At 37.2% G+C, this 15,985-nt stretch overlaps 1 long non-coding RNA gene across 1 annotated transcript in view; it reads left to right on the top strand.

Moving 5' to 3' along the window:
• LOC136012759 (uncharacterized) overlaps nt 1-13,558 on the top strand; it is a 53,212-nt gene extending 39,654 nt beyond the window's left edge. Inside the window, exon 3 of the long non-coding RNA XR_010611942.1 lies at nt 13,502-13,558. This is a non-coding gene — a long non-coding RNA (uncharacterized LOC136012759). The remainder of the gene's footprint in view (nt 1-13,501) is intronic.
• Nucleotides 13,559-15,985: the final 2,427 nt, after the last annotated feature.

The following is a 15,985-nucleotide window of genomic DNA, read 5'->3' on the forward strand; positions in this document are numbered from 1 at the left end:
CATTTAATTGTAGTTTCACCATTTGTCAGCATTGTAGCTACAAGGACATGTCAATAAAATCTTCATACCATCCTATAACATTCTAGACATTGTCAGTGGATGAACAGTGGTAAATATATTGAATAAATAGCAACTAAAATATTAAATATATGTGGAACTTAATAAATAAAAACCAGAAGTTTGGAGACAAATAAGAGAAAATTTTAGGCTTAATTAAAATGTTGAGGGATCCATTCAAAAGGTGAAAGTATAAGGAGAATGGCTAGCACACAACATAGAAGACATTAACTGATGGTGTCTGTTACTGGCCATGTATTTGCTATCTTGGATAACTTCAGGCTCAGCAAGGCACAAGTGGTAAGTTGTCTGATACAACTCAAAACCAATAAGTCACTGAGGTTAAGTAGCACTTATTCAACAGCTGAAAATAAGACTGAGGAAAAACTTCAGAATGGAAAACAACATTCTTGGAAAAGTCATAAAGTTGTGACTCATATCCCAAAGACCTGAATGAAATGAGGCTAGCTTTGAATATGCAATAGAAAGATGTTTGAATCAAAATTCACATGTTTTGTAGACAATTAAAAATGTTTTGGAATTAAGTGAGAATAGTACAAACTGTACAGAGATACAAAGTTTTCAGTGTTCATTCTTTAGAATACTAACAAACTTCTAGATACGAGATCTGGGAGGATTTTTCTGCATTAGGTTAAAAAGAACTGTTGGTATTTTCTGCTTTCCGCTGTAACATGATGCGCTGATTTAACCTTGGCTGCAAGACTGCTCTCTCACCCTCCCTCCTCAGAAAGCCAGGGAGGGGATATATGATGAAGAAGCTCCTGCACTGAGACAAAGACAGGGAGAATCCCTTGCCAACTACTGCCATAGGCAAAATAGACTTGCCTCAGGAAGATTAATTTAATTTACTGCAGATTAAAGTAAGATAGTAAGAAACAAAACCAGCTCCTAAGCGCCTCTTCTTCCCAGGCTCAACTTCCAACTCTTCTACTTCCTTCCACTTGCAGAGGAATTGGGAATGGGCATTGTGGTCAGTTCATAATGCTTTGTGTTTGCTCCTGCTGCTTCATCATGCTCTACTTCTGCTCCAGCATGGAGCTCCTCCTATGGGACACAGCCTTTCATTAACTTCCCCAACACAGGTCCTTCCCACAGGCTGCAGTTCCTTAAGAACTGCTCCAGCATGGATGGGTCTTTTCTACAGAGTGTAGTCTTTCAGGAACAGACTGCTTCAGTGTGGGTCCTGTGAGGTCCTGAGTACTGACAGCAAATCTGTCAGTCTGAGCTCCTCTCTCCATGGGGCCACAGCTTCTGCCAAGACTTTGCTCTGGCATGAGATTTACATAGGCTGCAACTTCCTTCAGGATACATCCATCTGCTCTGGTATCAAGTCATCCATGGGCTGCAGGTGGATAGCTGCTCCACTGTGGACCTCCATGGAATGCAGGGCATAACCAGCTTCAGCACAGTCTTCTCAAAAGGCTGCAGGGGAATCTGTGCTCCAGTGCCTGGAATGCCTCCTTCCTCTTTCTTCACTGATCATGGCTCTCACAGCTGCTGCTGCTGCTGCATAGTGTTTTTCACCCTTTCTTTATTTAATGTTATCACAGAGGTGCACCCAGTGTCACTGAGTGTGTCAGCTTTGGCCAGCAGCAGGTCCATCTTAGAGCCAGCTGGAACCAGCTCTCTACAACATGGAGGCAGCTTTTTATGTCTCCTCACACAAGCCACCACTCAGCCCCCCTGCTACAAAAGCTTTGCCGTAGAAACCAAATACAAACAGAAAGAATCTGGAGTAAAATACAGTGTGGTCCATTCCAGTACTAAGATGGCCAAGCAAAATTGCCTTTTCAGTTCTGATCCCTATTACACTCAAGAGATGTCAAAGATGACAACATATTTTCAAAAAAAGGGGTTTAGTATTTGTGCTTGAGAAGTTTATTAAAAAGTAAACATTTTTACACACACACATACCCTTTTCTTATGTACCATGGCATATTCTTATCTTTGTAATTTTAATGTACATGTATCTTATTCCATGGATTATCCCAATATTTCAGTGGAGTAATTTACAAAGTAAGGATTTATCCTAAAAGATAAGTTTGTCTATCATTAAGACAAGAGAGACATCTTCAATCTGATTTTCCCCAATGAGATGATAAATAATGATCTTTACAAATACTTTGTATTCTTACAAAGAATACATTTGATCTTTACAAATAATGAATCCTAACAAATACCTCTGAAAATATTATATACAAATATTGGTATACATATGGGTACAGTGATGAAACCTGGCCCTTAGTACTTAGAAAATACTAACTTCCTAAAAGACAAAACTCTAAAAGTTAATGTAGCTCTCTGCAAGGGCAATAAATCTCAATAGATATATGCAGGCATCTTGTAGAGTAACCTTATCTGAACTTTTTATTTTTCTTTTAAATTAGAATTTTTTACAAAACTCCTACAAGATCTAGAAATGAAATTATGAGATTAGTAGAAGCATGAGAACAAGAAACAAACAGCCTCAATAAAAAAAAATATATAAAAAAAAAGCTTATGTACTTCCATGGGTATTTTTAACTGGAAATCTTGAATAGGTGTTGAGCAAAACCATGCAGATATATAAAGTGTTAAACAGTGTCCTTGAATAAGTTTTAGTAATTGCTTTGCTTAATAATTACTAGAAAAGTTGTTGGTTGCTTGATTCATTGGTGGTGTGGGTTTTTTGATTTATGTTTTTCATAAATGAGGTAAATAACTGGTATCACCAAAAAATCCTTCTTAGAAAGTGTGACTTAAGAAAATAGGAAGGAAGAAATAGAAAACTTCTTCATCCCAGCAACACAAATATGTCTATATAACTTCATTTTAAGAATGTACCCTGGGTTCAGCAGTAGCAGTCATTTTTTCTACTTCTTAGTAGCTGGTGCAGTGCTGTGGTTTTGACTTTCCGCCTGGGAACAGAGCTGATAGCACCGATGTTTTTAGTTATTGCTCAAATGTTTAGTCTGACCAAGGACTTTGTGAGTCTCATGCTCTGCCAGGGAGAAGGGGAAGCTGGGAGAAAGCAGAGACAGGACACCTGACCCAAACTAGCCAAAGAGGTATTCTGTATCACAGCACATCATTCCCAGGATGTAAACTGGGAGTTGCCTGGAAGGGCTGGCTCACTGCTTGATTGGGCTGAGTATTGCCAGGTGGTATTGTATTCTCTTCCCTTGCTTTTTCCATTATCATTATTATTATTGATGGTAGCAGTAGTGATTTGTGTTATACCTTAGTTACTGGACTGTTCTTATCTCAACCTGCGGGAGTTACATTCTTTCGATTCTCCTCCCAATCCCTCTGGGAGCTGCGGGTGCGGAGAAAGCGGGGGAGTGAGTGAGAGGGCTGCATGGTTCTCATTTACAGCCTGGGCTTAAACCACGACAGAATGATTCTGCTTGAGTTTGGTCAATAATTCAAAAGCACTTCCTAGGATTTTGCTTTATGGTGTTTTGTATTTTTCCTAAGAATTTCATGTTTTCTGAGTCCCTTTAAAAGAACTTACATTTCTATTTTAATCAGATACTCCAGTTCAGATTCCTTTCAGAATTGTGAACTGGCTATCAGAGAATTAATGCCTGATTGCTATGCGTCAAAGACAATAAGAAAATTGATTGAAAGCCTAGAATTATGTTCTGAATTCATTTAATATTTCCTAAAGGGAATGAATATAGTCAACATAGCACAGAAGACTCAATAATTCAATGTACACAATAAAAATAATGAGAGTGTGAAAAAAATTGTATCTTGATAGTCCTTACTGTTATCACTGGTAATTCATCACTCTTATCTCTTCTTTTCCAAACATTCCAGGTACTCTAAATCTCCTTTTTCCTGTCAGACTTTTAGGTATTATTGTTTAAATTCTTAATGTATCATCACAATTATGTGACAAAGTAGCATTTGAATTAAATAGTACAGAGATTTTTATTTTCTTTTATAACTTGACCTGGAATGTAGTAATATTGCGTACATGAAGAAATGCTTTTTATTTCTAAAGCTTCTTTAGATAAAACAAAGAATTAAATATTTATGATAGAGTGGTGGAATAAGTCTGCCTCTTTTTACACAGACAGTATTTCCACTGTGTTTGAAAGGCTTAGCTGTTTGGATGAAAAACTATTAATATCATTTACATTCTATTTTGAAAAGCAGGCAAGTGCTTCAGTTACACTTATTACAGGGAAAAAGTAGAACTGCATGTGAAATTATTTCATCATCCCACAAAGCTTTTTGAGATTTCAATTATGCAAGTCAAGTATTCAATTATTTCATCATTCAAGGTTTTGATAATGAAAAAGAATAAAGAAGAGAGGGGGGAGAGAGGGGTTCTTGAAATAGCCAACTTCCTACTCTCAAAGAAGTGAAAAGTCTAAATTCAAATCAATGTTTTGACTTAGTTGGTTTGAATCTGATCACAGCTAATAAATATGACTACTTGTTACCAGCTTTGACAGTTTTCATTAGCTTCTTTTCAAGCTATGATGGATGTTCATGGGTTCAAGACATACTGACTCCATACCACTTACCAGAATTGTGTACATATCTATAGTACACAGACACACATGTATATATGTAAAACATATATATATATGTAGATATTCTTCTTCAGAATCTGAAAAACCTACATTCAGATCTTTAGTGCAAACTTGCAAAAAAGCCGAACTAAACTTATGTCTTCCTCTTTATTGCTCAAATATGATATCTCACCATTTTCATGCAGTTTTGTCACTGGGAAAAGTTAGAACAAGGTGAAATACAAAGAAAAATAGGACTCCAACACGACCACATATACCTAAGTGGATCAGAGCTCTGTAGGCTTCTGTCTAGGTTTATAGCTCAGGCTTTTCAATGAGAACTTACCAGAAATTCCTAGCCAGGCACACATAAAATTTAGTACTTTGCCAGTTTATCGTATTGTTAGATGTTAAAAATTATGTGTAAGTAGCATGTATTTTTACATAAAAATAAGGAGATCTTCTGTCTTTATATAACTCATTTATATATAAGTAATATCTGTGTATGTGTGTGTGTATTTGTCCATTATCTTTCAGGCTACAAGCACATACAGCTTGTTTCTGAAACATATGTTTCTCTTTTATATCCATACTAACAAGCTATTCAATAAACAAAACCATTAAACTGTGAAATGAAAAAAATACAAGTCATAAAAACCTCTCTGAATTTTTATTTTTTTTACAGTCACTTTTCTAATCAAGGTCTGAGAGTTACCATTTGTATGCAGTGAATTTATCACACATTAACTAAGCTGAACTGAGTCTTACCACTGTTCTCATGAGCCGCATTACGAGGAAGGGAATATCCTTTTTGAAGTTCCCCTGTTTAAACAAAACATATAAATAATGAACTTGGGTTTTGTAACGACTTTTAATTTGTTTCTCAGTAATGAAGTGATACCACTTAAGCATGTAAACAAAACCCCTCTGTTTCTTAACAATTGTGAAAATCAGACTTCTTTTATACTGAGAGTCATCCAATGAGAACAGATATTTATTCAAGATACTTGTCTGGAAACTCTGTCAGTATTGAAGTAAGTAAAAAAATAAAACTGAACTTCACTCCATAAATTGTTTGTCTTACCAAATGCAGTAGAATCAGATTTTGACTGTTGTGCACACTCTGTTGTTTAATACATAAGTGCATCATTGCAGACAAGATACCTGGAGAGGAACTTATTTGGCGTTTTCTCTGTATATTTCTTTCCTTTAATGCTATAAATAAGTCTCATATATAGTTCTACATCAACCTTCTATTTTATCATATCAGAATAAATTTTTACTTTTACACTTTATTTGCTGTGTAACTACTGATCAACTTCTGATATATTTAATTTCTCTCTGTGTTTAAAACTTGTCAACAAAGAGATCGTGATTTTTCCCATTGCATTCTACTCAGAATGGGTGAGAATTTTTGTTCACTTGAATGGCTGCAGGCATGTTTTTGTGAAGATATATTTTGTCTGTTCTCTAAGGTTATGGTTATTATTAAGCATCAATATAAAATTTCTTATTCCTTCTAAGGCTTTGAAATTCCCACTCAAAATAGTGTCAATATTTTTTTAAGATTCACTAGTCTGGAAGAGTGCTGACACTCTTTATGTCATTATTGTTGTTGTTATTATTATTATTACATTTATTAAACATACTAATTTAACTCTGCAAAATTTTGAGGGCTTTGCTGCCTTCTTTTTCATCCATAGTCAAGCATCAGCCATAGGCCAGTGTCTTAAAGAAGGGAAAAATAATGCTGGATGTTTGCCTTGCATCACACTTCTCAGGAAGCTGCATGCAGAATAATTTGAAACTGGCTTTTGTTCAAACATCATATTAAAGTTTAGTCAGACAGCAATTCATTTACTTCTAATTTTAGACCTAAGAAAGGCTGAAACTAAGATTAGAACTTAAATTAAACAAGCAGAGGCTTCAAATGCACAGTTCTTGTCTGGGAGGGATATGTAATGTTAAGATGTCTATAATCAGCTTTGAGGACCAAAATCTAGGAACAAGAAGTTTTCTCACAGACAGCTGCAAAGTAATCATACTTTAAAAGAGCAAATGTCAATCTACTTTCTGGTGTTATCTAATTTTAGTTACTAAATATTGTTTCTGAACATTATTCAGACTCTTTAACACAATGTAAAGGGAACAATAATGCTGAAACTTCAAGTGTTTAGTAGTTAAGAACATATTGACAGCAATGTGGAGGTTTTGTTGTTTGTTTTTTTTTTTTAAATTGACAACATCTAATATTCTTGTTTACTGGTTTAGGAGCCTTTGTTCACAGTCGCTTCATATTGTAGATCTATGAATTTACAGTTAAGCAGCCTTATACTTTTAAAGCCAGGCACTTGTTTGGAAGGAGGGAAAAAACTCATAATGTGTGGAATGAACTTTATCTTGGAGACTTTCTCATTTAATTGATGCAATCTGACCTTGCCATTAGTCTTGCTAGAGGCAAGCTATTTCTGTCTGCATTACTTTTCATTATTACTTTCGCACAGAAAATCAGTACCTGCTGCTCCATAAAAATGTGTGACAGAGCTAAAGAATATATCCTGGGAAGTCATTCAACTCCTATCTACTCTTATACTTTCAAAGTTAATTCACACAAGTGTATAGCATAGTGCCATATATCAAAGTCTGTTGTAACAGAAATTTGGAATACCAAACTTGTGATCGTGATCTGAGATATTGCAGGAAATTTATATTCCCTATTTAGTTATCTGGAGTCCAGGCATCATCACCTTAGATATAAATCAATCTTATCCTGTAGCAGTTACTTTGCAGCTGTGCCTGAACTTATTATTAATTTACTGTGCTCTTTTTTGGTACAGAGTGAAGGAGACAATTAAATGATATATCACATAAACAATTAAAAGCTCTCCTTGTGGTTTTAAGCTATTGAAATGATGAAGAACCTGTGTGGAATGTAACTGTCCTTGAATAACTTTCATTGTTAAACATTCAACAATATGACAAATTTCAGTCTGACTCAGTCATTTAGAATCATATCTGCAGAGCAATGTCAGATGCTTATTTATCTTTATTATTTTCTGCTAACATGGGTAGACACAGGACTCATAACAAATACAATGATGGTACATGGGTAAAATTAACATCACTTATATGCCCTACTGTTTTTCAGCAAAGATAAATGTAAGTCAGTCAGAAAGTCCATAGGAAATACTATTAATACAACTTTGCTGTATATTAAGGAAAATATCTGCCAATCCTTCTGATTTCAATAATTCATTAAAGATGCAATTTGACAAATATTAAGAAAACCCTGCTGTTTTGCAGATTATTTTGAATCTCTGCTGAAAATAATTAAACTGTTAAAATATGTCAGTTTAGTACAAATCATTGTTGAGTAAACTTTTTCATATATATATATATAAGCATGTCATATCGTGCCTTTAAGCTTGATGTGTAGATAGAGAGAGAAACATCCCATCATCCCAGAAGGAAAGCAATCTTAAGATTTTGCATACTGCCTTTTCTATTAGTAACAAAAAGATTTTTGTGTTTTTTTAAGAAGGCTGATTTGCAAAGAACTCATATAAGGAACTATGCTGATTTACTTCAAGTAAGGAACTGTTTCAAAGAATTTAAAATTCAACTGATGCATTTGAAAACTAAACCTGTATTTTAATGACATATTAACTTTAAATTTTTATCACTTGACAGAAGCTATCAAGAAGTAAATTAAAATAGATGCTTGATAAAACCACTTAAAAGACAGTAGTTATCCTGAAGTGTTTAATGACAAGACGAATTAGGATACCTTCTTTTTTTTTTTTTTTTTTTTTTTAAATTGGTCTATGAAAAGTAAGAAAATGAACTTTCATTGGGTTTAAAGGAGAACAGTGCCCAGTTTAGATAGGAAAGCAGCAAGAAACAAAAATACTAGAAGACCAAATAATGCTTCAAGAATAACTTACCACTGGAATGTTTTTTCTTGTCTTGTCCCATGTCCATTTGGCTGCATCTTAAGACATTTGTGATCAGGGAAATTTCAGAAAAGAAAGGGACGTGCTGAATGATTTTTATACAAAATATCATCCATTATTTCACTTTTTTACCCATCCCACTTCTTATTTTTCAACTCAGTCCCAGTTATATTGGTAGCTTTCTGGGTTTACATACAGAATAAATCTTGTCATTTCACTAATGTGATCAGTTCATTAAACAGGTAATGCTGTATTTACAGGACAAGTGAAAAACATTTGTTGCCTTCTTCAGGGTAAAATCTAGGAAACAAATAGACACCTAGCTGCCAATTACTACTTGCTGTACACAAAGTTGTGTTGAATTTCTAATAGAAGTTTCTCAAAGTGTGGTATCTGCAAAACACTCTGATAAATTTGTGTCCTGGGTTCAGCAGTAGCAGTCATTTTTCCCAGTCTTAGGTAGCTGGTGCAGTACTGTGTTTTTGACTTTCAGCCTAGGAACAACCCCAATAACACCGATGTTTTTAGCTGTTGCTAAGTAATGTTTACTCTGACCAAGGACTTTCTGAGTCTCATACTGTCCTGGGATCAGCAGTAGCAGTCATTTTCCTCCTTCTGAGTAGCTAGTGCAGTGCTGTGTTTTGATTTTTTGGCCTGGGAACAGTGCTGATAATGCCGATGTTTTTAGTTGCTGCTCAAATGTTTGGTCTGGCCAAGGACTTTCTGAGCCTCATGATCTGCCAGGGAGGAGGGGAGGCCGGCAGGAAGCAGAGACAGGACACCTGACCCAAACTGACCAAAGAGGTATTCCATACGACAGCACGTCATGCCCAGGATGTTACAGGGAGTTACCTGGAAGGGCTGAGGGACTGCAGGGTTGGACGAGGTATCGGTTGGTGCTCAGCTGGAGGGAGTGGGGTGAGCTATTGGTCGGCTGGTGTTGAGGTGCTGTATTCTTTCCTCTTGTTATTTCTTTTATCATTATTATTACTGGTGGTAGCAGTGGTGATTTGTGTTATACCTTAGGTACTAAACTGTTCTTATCTCAACCCGTGGGAGTTGCATTCTTTTTGATTCTCCTCTCCGTCCCTCCGGGAGTAGAGGGAGGGAAAGAAGAGTTGGGAGTGAGTGGATGAGCTGTGTGGATCAATTTAAACCACGACACATGCTCTGCCAGAGAGGAATGGAAATCAAGAGGAAGCAGAGACAGGACTCCTGACCCAAATTAGCCAAAGGGGTATTCCATACCACAGCACATCATGTCCAGTACATAATCTAGGGGCAGTCACCCGGAAGGGCTGGATCACTGCTCAGGTTGGGCTGGGTATCAGTAGGCGGGTGGTGCACAGTTGTATTCTCTTCCCTTGTTATTTTCCTTATCATTATTATTGTTGTGGTAGCAGTAGTGGTTTTGTGTTATACCTTAGTTACTGGACTGTTCTTATCTCAGCCTGTGGGAGTTACATTCATTTGATTCTCCTCCCCATCCCTCTGGGAATGGGTGTGGAGGAAGACAGAGAGTGAGAAAGTGCCTCTGTGGATCTAGGTTGCTGGCTGGGCTTAAACCACAATAATTTGCATTATATAGTGATATCACACTGTATGGGGCAAAAGAAAACTACCATGAGGTAATATGGTATGACATGCTGTTTAAATGTTCTTGCACAAGGAAAGTACAAGCTCAATTCAGTAGTGTATGGTTGTGAACACCTATAACGGTATTGTAATTAATACTAAAGTATCCCTGCACACCACAGAAAAGAGTTGAAACCACAACATTTTTGCCCTGCAGGTGGATATGCACGATCTGTAGGGCTTCAGAGTACTCTCACTGGGACAGGAATTTGAATCATTATGTCCATTCTTTCTAATACATATCCTGATCACTGCTTTGAGAAATAATTTTCACCTTCTGTCTCTCTGGCTTAATAAATACTGCATGAAAGATACACAGCTTAGAAGAAAGACAGAGAATATCTACAAAAAACAACAACAAAAAAATCTGTACACAAGGCAAGTTCTCCAAGTTTTACTTTGTTGGATGAAAGAAGGGGAAGGGTATTGAAAAAATACAGAAGCATTATCACCATCTCAGACTATGTTTGCAGGGAATTTGGTGTTTTCTTTTGGCAGCCAGCACTAGTAAAATTTAGATTGTAAATCCTGCTAGGATTTAACTCCAAATTAATCACCTTAGCTCATGGCATTATCAGAATGCAGGCTGTCCTGTATCTCCTAAGCTGCAGACATTTAGAGCCTGCTGTAAAGACCTTCATATAGCTTCACATTTAGGTATAATATGAGGAAAGCTATCATTAAAAGACCTTAATGCTGGTATTTGGTTCCTGTCTTCCTTTGCAGATCTAGGTATTTAGTTTTTCTGCAATTTAAAGGCATAATGTGAAATTAATGAAAAAGGGCTGGAGATAATAGTAAACTTTTTCATTCCTTATTATTTAAAATGTGCCAGTTCATTATAATTAGTTTTTATGTATGGAAATGTGAGAAATCATCCATTTACATGATCTATATTGAATATTTCTATACCAAATTTAATAACCTTTGCATGTATTTTTTTTCTAACCATTGATTTTGAAGAAGTAATCATAAACCTGTACATTAAGCAATGTCAAATTCAGTACAAAGTATATGCATTTTAGGAAACTCAATGTTTAATAAAGAAAGAGCAAGAACCCAAAAAGGAAATACTTTCAAAAGAAACAACAAACCTTGAACAGAACCATTTCTGGGTTCCTGTTTGATAATAGATGACATCTAACCCTATTAGTTATACATAGTAGCAATCAAATCACATCAACAGCAGTCTCGCTGTCTCTGAGTGCCCAGCCAAACTGAATGTTGAAAGTGAGAAAAGTAAATAGAGGCAAGTTCTTCACATATTTTTCTGGATGTGTGAAGTCTGCTATGTTTAAGTAGCTTTCATGGTTACTGCTTTTATGATGAGATATATGTAAGTATACTGCTGTGAATTTTAACAGTATTAGATATATTTGGTATGGTTATTTCTTTGCTGTGTTCACTGCAAAGAAATCCATTTTAGGGATCTGACTGTATTTACTGGGTGCGAATGATATTTTCTACAAACAATACTTCTTGCTGGTTCAGCTCCCTAATGTGAAACCAGGAATACCTTACCTGCTTAGGTATTCATTTATTTTAATGATAAACATACCTGAATTTTTCACCAGTTTCCTATCCGTACCTATGTATGCACATGAAACAGTACAGTAATGTGTGGCAGCAATTGAAAATGCTTTATAGACCACAATGACTACAAAAAAATTAAAACAGTTCCAATATTTTGTAAATACAAAGGTATTTATTGTTCCAAACATTTCTTGTACAGCTGCAGTTCAGGTGCAAGCTGGAATATTTTAACCTTAGTAAAAAATAATTCTGATATTATAACAAGTTATTGTTTACATAATCATCGTTTAATATCATCTATATAAATTCTTACTTGATTCTAAACTCTGTATCAGAGTAGTGCCAAAACACAGGAAGGGAGATTTATTGACTTGAACTTGAGTGACATATTAAGAGAAATTGGAAGTGAAGATTCACAAGCAGTGTGAATGTACATACTGCTTTGAGATTGGTATATTGCAGTTATTCATTAGCACACCACAAAAACAGGCTCTGGACCAGCCTATAATGCCTCAAACTGTGTGTTTAAGCCTGAGCCAAGTAATTCCACTGAAAATTTAGGAATCTTTCATGTTAATGACAAATTCTACTTTTGCTGCTTAAGTTTCTGCTGTGCTGGGCGGCTACTGGAGGACTGATGTCTGAGGACCCTGGGGACATCTGGAGAGCAGGACAGATTGTGCTAGACAGAAACAAAAAAGAGGTACTGTCACTGTTGTGGGGAGAGTCATCACAGGCTGTTTCTCCTGCTTGAACTCCCCTATCATGGTTGAAGGTAATGTGAAGAGATATACACAGAAGAGTTCTTTCAGTTCTTGAGACTGTACTGCGCAAGAGACAAGTTCTGTGTAGTAGATCCTGTGTCCCAGTAGGAAGGGTAAAATACATGCATTTAAATTGGACTATTTTTTTTTTTTAATTTGTTGCTGCCTTTCCATTGTATATTCTGTTGAAGAAAGGAAAGTGAATGTAGGCTTTTTACAGTGATATCCAGTGATAGGACAAGGGGCAATGGGTGTAAACTGGAACATAGGAAGTTCCACGTTAACATCAGGAAGAACTTCTTTACTGTAAGAGTGACAGAGCACTGGAACAGGTTGCCCAGGGGGGTTGTGGAGTCTCCTACACTGGAGATATTCAAGGCCCGCCTGGACAAGTTCCTGTGTGATGTACTGTAGGTTACCCTGCTCTTGTGGGGGGGTTGGACTAGATGATCTTTTGAGGTCCCTTCCAACCCTTGGGATTCTGTGTGGATTCTGTATAAAAATAAACACCTTTATACTTTGACTTTTCGATCTAGGGTCATATATGTATCACATTTTAGCTTATTTTCTACATTTAAGTACTGGGATTAGAGACAGGCATTTTTTTGTCAAAAAAAACTATATTTCTTGCAGAGACCTGCAAGATCTTCCTTGATAACTTCCTCACTTTGTGTCTCACGCATTCTGGTTCAAATAACTCATACCAGCCTCCTGACTCATGCATCTCTTTTCAGAACCATCTCCATCCTCCTCAGGAATACTCTCTCTAGAGCACGTCAAGATTCCCAGCAATCTAACACATCTGTAATCCACCTTCCTCTGTAATTTTAGCAAGAAATTAATTTCTTTTCAAAAAGGTCTTTTTATCTTTTTTCTTCTTCCCACTGTGGTTCCCTGACCTAATCTAAGTGCAGCTATCAGAAGATGTTCACAGAATTCAAAATTAAAAATATTAACCAAAACCCAACACCCAAATGCTAACTTTAAATATCCACTTCTTATCACAAATTTATGATCCTGTACTTTATTTCAGGAGCTTCATTCTGCTCAAATTCACCTATCCTTGTGTTCAAGCAAGCAATGACAGAAATGAATGGAAGACTAAATCCAGGTCAGTCATTCCAGGTACACTGATGAAATTGATATATTAGTTATAGAATCATAGAATCACAGAATAGTTAGGGTTGGAAAGGACCTTAAGATCATCTAGTTCCAAGCCCCCTGCCATGGCCAGGGACACCTCATACTAAACCATGTCACCCAAGCCTGTGTCCAACCTGGCCTTGAACACTGCCAGGGATGGAGCATTCACAGCTTCCCTGGGCAACCCATTTCAGTGTCTCACCACCCTTACAATAAAGAACTTCTTCCTTATATCCAGTCTAAACTTCCTCTGTTTAAGCACATTACTCCTTGTCCTATCACTACAGTCCTTAATAAAGGGTCCCTCCCCAGCATCCTTATAGGCCCCCTTTCAGATACTGGAAGGCTGCTATTAAGTCTCCACACAGGCACTTGAAAAAAAATCATGCACATTCATTTAACCATTATCTTCTCTGAAAAAGAGTTAGCATCTAATGTCATTTTAGACATTTCATGGTGTCGTGGTTTAAACCAACCACAAAAGCTCATTCACTCACTCCCCCCCCCCCACCTCTTTCTCCCTCTTTCTTTCCTTCCCACCCCCCCGACCGTCCCCGCTCCCGGAGGGATGGGGAGGAGAATTGAGAGAATGTAACACCCACGGGTTGAGATAAGAACAGCCCAGTAACTAAGGTATAACACAAATCACTACCGCTACTACCAATGATAATATTGATAAGAGAAAATAACAAGAGAAGAGAATACTGCTGGAGGAGTTCGACTCCCCCCCGAAGAGAGTCCGTGCCCTTCCGGGTAACTCCCAGTTACCTTCCTGGGCATGACGTGCTGTGGTAGGGAATACCTCTTTGGCTAGCTTAGGTCAGGTGTCCTGTCTCTGCTTCCTCCAGGCCTCCCCTCCTCCCTGGCAGAGCATGAGACTCACAGAGTCCTTGGCCAGAATAAACATTACTTAACAACAATTAAAAACAATCGGTATTATCAGCTCTGTTCCCAGGCTGGAAGTCAAAACACAGAGCTTGCACCAGTTACTAAGAAGGAGCAAAATGGCTACTGGTAAACCCAGGACACATGGCATCAAAGATGTCTCCATAATGTTGCCGGACATGACACAGGATCTAAGAGAGATTTCCACCTTCTCAGCTGGCAGCAGCAGAAATAGCTTTAGATACCTGTGTTCACATAATTGAATTGCTCGCTAAATGTGCCACAGTAGATCAGATATCCACACGGCAGCCCATGGAGGACCCAGTATTGGAGCAGGTAAATATACCCTGAAGGACCAGCAGACGGTGGAGACCCCACACCAGAGCAGTCTTATCCTGGCAGGAACTGTTGCCCTTTGGAGAGCATCCAAGCTGGAGCAGTTCCAAAAGGACTGCAGCCCATGGAAAACAGCCATGCTGGAGCAGGGGGAGAGTGTGAGGAGGAGCACTGGAATCAGAGGACAAACTCGAAAGACTATTAATAGCAATCCTCAACAGAAACTCAGATTTCCTAGTGCCACATTTGTCTGAGCCAACTTTCTGTAGCCATTCTCAGTCATAAAAAAAAAAAAAAAAAAAAAAAAAAAGCTAAGATTTTTGTGGAGGGAAAAAGAAAAGTGATTTGCCCCATTTAATACTAAGAATTCTAATAAGTACTGAAAAAAATAAGGTACGACAATGTTGCACAAAGATGTGTTTACAAACCTAGCACTTGGTCTTATTCTTCCCCCTCCCTGCCTCTCCCCCAACCCTTGCTGACAGCTAAAATAATTTGGGAAGTTTTTGACATGCCAGACATTCCCATTAATCTGTACCCATGCCTTCTTTGCTCTACTCTACCAAGAATTAATAGTCTTTTCAGCCTCACATGCTACAGAAGAGAATAAACAAGTCCAGACTATGTTAGGTACTCACAATACTGTGGCTAATGCAGCACAGAGTTACATATAAGGTAAATTAGCCTACATGTGGCTCTTAATCAGATAGATTCCTGGTAAAATAAATTACCCTAGCCAGACCTTCAGGCCATTCTACTGGACTATACCCAATAACTGATTTCTTCAGATCTTGTTTCCCTGTACTATGCTGTGCAGCTCGATTTCTATGTATTGCTACAGTGTAGAGATGTCCTTTAAACAAAGAAATCTGAGAAACTATTTGGATAAAGGGAAAGAAAGCAATCACAGACAGCTAACAGATTTTCTGTTGAGCATAAGTAGCTAAGGAACCACAGCTCAGTGAAAATGGGATTATAATGAACATTTTGATGTAACCTAAGCTACTCATTCATAACTAAATTGTACTACAAAAAAATATTCACTTCCTTAATTATAAAATTAGGATCAATAGGGAGCAAATTTTATATAATTAGCCTCTGAAGACAAACAGCATGTGTGTCAATGCCCTGGGATCAGACAGAATACTTCCAA

This window comes from Lathamus discolor, chromosome 4 (genome assembly GCF_037157495.1).
Source record: "Lathamus discolor isolate bLatDis1 chromosome 4, bLatDis1.hap1, whole genome shotgun sequence".
In the NCBI taxonomy this organism is placed as follows: domain Eukaryota; kingdom Metazoa; phylum Chordata; class Aves; order Psittaciformes; family Psittacidae; genus Lathamus; species Lathamus discolor.